Consider the following 5,593-nt stretch of genomic DNA (forward strand, 5'->3'; position numbering starts at 1 on the left):
GCTTGTTGCTGATAGAGCCCAGAGACCACCTGGGAAGACAAGTAATCAGATGAGTCCTAAGCCCACACCCTGCCACGGACCCTAAGGTTTTTAGAGGAACCAGAAGACAGCAATTAGTTCATTTGAGGAACTGAAAGGATTCTTAGAGGTAGGGCTATATTAAACTTGAATGGGTCTGAGCACTCTTACTCTGCAGTCCCTATTCTACGAAGTCACTATCTTATTTAAATGCACTCAAATTTTTGATATAAAATTTTTGAAAAGACTCATAATTTTGGGCCGGGTGTGGTGGCTTAAGTCTGTAATCCCAGCACTTTGGGAGGTTGAGGCAGGTGGATCACTTGAGGTCAGGGATTCGAGACCAGCCTGGCCAACACGGTGAAACCCCATCTCTACTAAAAATACAAAAACTAGCCAGATGTGGTGGTGCACACCTGTAGTCCCAGCTACTCTGGAGGCTGAGGCAGGAAAACTGCTTGAACCTGGGAGGTGGAGGTTGCAGTGCAGTGAGCGGAGATTGTACCACTGCACTCTAGCCTGGGTGAGGGAGTGTGTAAGACTTAGTCCCCCCCAAAAAAAAGGAAGGAGAAAGAGAAACACAGAGAGAGAGATGGGAGGAAGGAGGGAGGAATGAAGGAAAGAAGGAAGAGAGAGAAAGAGGAAAGAAAGAAAAGAAGAAGGAAGGAAGGAGGGAAAGGAAAGAAGGAAGGAAGGAAGAGACAGAAGGAAGAAAAGGAAAGAAAGAATGAATTGACTCATGATTTTGGTTTTGGAATTGTTGAGCTTCCGGGAACTCATTTAATTTATGACTGGCTAAATTTAGCAGAAATCAGAGGTACTCTGGAATTTTTACAAAGTCAGAAAATTTATCCCACAAATTATTATCACACCTAAAGAAATTTTTATTAATAATAATTTATAAAATTATTTGACAAAATATTTACACAGTGCTAGAATTTGTAGACATTGTTTGTTTGTTTTTGGAGACAGGGTCTCACTCTGTCACCCAGGCTGACTTGATCGAGGCTCACTGCAGCTTCAACCTCCTGGGCTCAGGTGATCCTCCAGGCCTCTTCAGTAACTAGAACTACAGGTGCATGCCACCATGCTTTGCATTTGTTTTTGTTTTTGTTTTTGGTAGAGATGAGGTCTTGCCATGTTGCCCAGGCTGGTCTCGAACTCCTGGGGTCAAGCAGTCCTCCTGCCTCAGCCTCCCAAAGTACTGGAATTACAGGTGTGAGCCACTGTATGCCTGGCCAGACATAGATTTATTTATTTAGTTTTAATTTTTTTTTTTAACTTTTGAGACAGAGTTTCACTCGTGTTGCCCAGGCTAGAGTGCAATGGTGCAATCTTGGCTCACCGCAACATCTACTTCCCTGGTTCAAGCGATTCTCCTGCCTCAGCCTCCGAATAGCTGGGATTACAGGCATGCACCACCACACTTGACTAATTTTTTCTATTTTTAGTAGAGATGGGGTTTCACTATGTTGGCCAGGCTGGTCTGGAATTCCTGACCTCAGGTGATCCACCCACCTTGGCCTCCCAAAGTGCTGGGATTATAGGCGTGAGCCACCTCGCCAGGCCAGATTTATTTTAAGTTTTGTTTTTCATACTTTTTTCCCACAGGTGGATAACACTGACACAAGCTCTTGAAAAGTTCTATAGTGCCTTGTGAAAAGAAGTGATATTGCTAAGTCTAAAACTAGCTTGGGCTGGGCGCGGTGGCTCACGCCTGTAATCCCAGCACAGGCAGGTGGATCACAAGGTCAGGAGTTCTAAACCAGCCTGGCCAATATGGTGAAACCCCATCTCTACTAAAAATACAAAAGTTAGCTGGGCATGGTGGCATGCACCTGTAATCCCAGCTCCTCGGGAGGCTAAGGCAGGAGAATCGCTTGAACCCGAGAGGCGGAGGTTGCAGTGAGCTGAGATGGCGCCATCGCACTCCAGACAGAGTGAGACTCCGTCTCAATAAATAAACGAACAAACAAACAAGTTTGGTTGTTTGCCAGAAGATGGGAGGAGCATTTGAAGCCCATTAATGGCTTGGACATGGTCCCTGCCTTCAAATAGCTCAAACTCAAGTAGATGAGACAAGTAGGTGAACAGTTAGCAGGGCTACATTCAGATCTTTATTCTACTTTTATTTTTAACTTTTGCTTCCATGAGCATGTATATATTACTAACTCACAAAGGTACAGCTTTAGACCTCTGCGTCTGGTGAGAGAATAACTGTTGCATATTCCCTTGAGTTCAGGGGAAATGACATTTTAGAAAAGGTGAATGGTTATTGACCATTATTTTCTTGTGGATGAGTAAAATACCAGCTACAATTTTGACATAGCTTAAAAAAATGATAGAAATGGTCTTTTTTTTTTTTTTTTTTTTTTTTTTTGAGATGAAGTCTCACTCTGTCACACAGGCTGGAGTGCAGTGGCACAATCTCGGCTCACTGCAACCTCCACCTCCTGGGTTCAAGTGATTCTCATGTCTCAGCCTCCTGAGTAGCTGGAATTATAGGCGGGGGCCATCATGCCCAGCTAATTTTTTGTATTTTTAGTCAAGATGGTGTTTCACCATGTTGGTCAGGCTGGTCTCGAGCTCCTGACCTCAAATGATCCACCTGCCTTGGCCTCCCAAAGTTCAGGGATTTCAGGCATGAGCCACCATGCCCAGCCATGTGGTCTTGATAATAATGAATAAAACTACCAGAATAAAATTGTGTCTATCACTTATGTAGTGCTTCCTATGTGTAAGGCATTGTCCTAACTGCTTTACTTCTGTTCAATTAATGCTAATTAAATGATCTGCAGAGTGACTAGGACCTAACACAGTCATGGCTCTTTTGGATACTCACAAGCTAATCAGATGTGAAAATAATAGGCCCAAGTTGAATAATAGTCATCATAGCAAACACTTATAAAACACTCTCTGTATGACGGCATGTGTTTTATTTGCCCTTTCTGGTAATTCATTCAACCCTCAAAACTCTATGAAATGGACACTACTGATATCCCCATATTACAAATGATGTAAGATATAAACATGTGCTAGAGTTGGTTCATACTAGCTCATATGAGCCAATTGTTAGAATTTCGGGAATTGTGTGACCTAGTTGTTAAACATAGTCATTATTAAAAATTAAATTATATAAACTTACAGTTAAATAGGTATATTAAAAACAAACAATAAATACCCAAAACTAATGGCTAACTACTTTACTGTATTTCACTATTGTCTGTATTATTGAGGTTATTTCCTTCTAGTGTATCTCTGTGGTAGAAATACTTTATAATGACAAGCCGCTGAACATCTCTCCCTAATTCTGTGTTTAGTGATGCCAGATTGGTAGCTTGAAATTGCCCATGGTGAGAGTATTTATACCTTGGAAATCAGCAAATGTAACAGGACTTGATTGTTTTGTTGATTGTCTACACTTAACCAAGTGACTCCAATTCCAACCTGGCATCCTACATTCTAGCTGCATCACAGTGCTTTCCATAGCCTTGACTTTCAGTATGCCTTTCCACCTCTATCCTCTAACTTTTGTCATGCTGTTACCTTCTGTTAAAATCAAGCATCTTTTAAGATTTTCAGATTCTTTTATAATTCATAAACGTGCATGTGTGAGATGTGCCACCCTGGAACCTTGTTACGACGTCAGCACATTATGGGTCTGACATGAAAAAAAAATTATCCTGAAATACCACCTTCTTCATGAGGCTGTCTCTGATTTCATTCAGTTGGAATATATGCAATGATAAAAAAAAAATGGGATCTATTATAATATTATGTATGTCTACTGCTAATCGTACATGAATATTTTAACACAATTTTTTCTTATTTATTTATTTATTTTTAGAGACAGGGTCTCCCTCCATCACCCAGGCTGGAGTGCAGTGGAAAGATCATAGCTCACTGCAACATCAAACTCCTGGGCTCAAGCTATCCTCCCACATCTGCCTCCCACGTGGCTGGGACCACAGGTGTGCACCACCACACCTGGCTAATTTTTAAAATTTGTGTAGAGCCAGGTGTGGTGGCTCACACCTGCAATCCCAGCCTCCCAAAGTGCTGGGATTACAGTCGTGAGTTACCTCACCCAGCCACAGTTGTTAGTGTGTATAATCGTAACTGGCATTTATTAGACAGAACTGGACAAATAAAGAGACCTGGAAGGTATAGTGATAGTCATCTTTTACAGAAATACAAATATGGCTTCAAAGAGATTAAGTAACTTGCCTGATGTCACAAGGCTATTCACAGGTAAAGGGAATGGGAGATGGCTTATCTTGAATGCCTTTGGCATAAATGTGTATTCACATATAAGGAAGTAGCTATTCAGTGATCTTCCTAACCTGGTTTTGGAAAGGAGTCCTTCGGAAGTGTCCTTAGACCAAAGAGTGTGACTTAATTATAAAATATAATTTGTTTATTATTATTATTTTTCCAGTTGCAAGATTTAACAGAGTGAAAACAGCTCCCATACAATAGGAAGGGACCCAAAGGGGGTTACCACTCCCTGCTCGAAAGACTGGGTTTATATCCCTATCATTGTCCCTCCCCCTGTGCTCTCAGGTGATATATGATTTGACTATTTCTTTACCTCCTGCTTTAGCCTAATTTGTATTCTAGTGAGCCCTCTTTACTACCTGATTGGTTGAGTGTGAGCTGAGTTACAAGCCCCGTGTTTAAAGGTAGGTGCAGTCACCTTTCCCAGCTAGGCTTAGGAATTCCTAGTCAGCCTAGGAAATTCAGCTAGTCCCGTCTCTCAGTCCCCCCTCTCAACAGGAAAACCCAAGTGCTGTTGGGGAGGTTGGCCGACGACTGCTCTAACTGCTTCCTGCTGAACTGGGTGTAGTATGGGTCATGCAGTTGAGATTTCCTTGGTAGGGGTGCCTTCGATGTCATTAACACTGGAGCACAGGCTAGCAGGCTGGTCCAGGGGTTCGCAGTAGAATCTTAGTCATGGACTGCATTTGGGGCTCCATTTGAAGAACCAGTTGTAGTTTTACAGCTTTGATTCTAGAAGGGACAAACTTAACAAGGAAGTTAAAGATATAGGGATTGAAATGTATGGCCTGAAGTGCAGGGGATTATTTCTTTGGCACATTCACAGGCCCTGACTATCTGCTCGATAGTTTTGAAAAGGCTTGGTCCAGTAAATAATAATTTGGACATCTGATGGGTGCTATCAATGCAAAAGTGAATGGTTTGGTGAAGGATTTTAAGTAATTTCCATTGGTTAGCTGCAGGCAAAAGTATTTTTCCTTCTTCGGTGGCTAGCCATCCTGAGGGGAGGAAACTATGTCCTCGTGAGGTTCCCCATTCTATTTCTCCTGCTGAGTACTGGAGCTTGTTGCCCGGAGGGGATTACCCCATACTAGGGGTCCTTCTATAAGCATTTCTAGTGGAGGGTCCCGCCTTGCGGCTCTTTCGGCTTCAATATCCATTTGGCGGTTCCCTTCTATTTCCCTTTCCTTTCCTTTCTGATGACCCGGCAGTGTAAGACTGCTACCCCTTTAGGTTTCTGTACCGCCAATAGTAACCTCCTAATGGCTTCCTGATGTTTGATAGGTGTTCCCTCGGA

General features: G+C 42.4%; 1 pseudogene; it reads left to right on the forward strand.

Annotated features, from left to right (window-relative positions):
* The first annotated feature begins 3,600 nt into the window (after nucleotides 1-3,600).
* On the forward strand, nucleotides 3,601-3,685 carry LOC119626507 (small nucleolar RNA U13; annotated as a pseudogene).
* The last annotated feature ends 1,908 nt before the right edge of the window (nucleotides 3,686-5,593 follow it).

The sequence above is a fragment of the Chlorocebus sabaeus genome, chromosome 20 (genome assembly GCF_047675955.1).
Source record: "Chlorocebus sabaeus isolate Y175 chromosome 20, mChlSab1.0.hap1, whole genome shotgun sequence".
Lineage (NCBI taxonomy): Eukaryota > Metazoa > Chordata > Mammalia > Primates > Cercopithecidae > Chlorocebus > Chlorocebus sabaeus.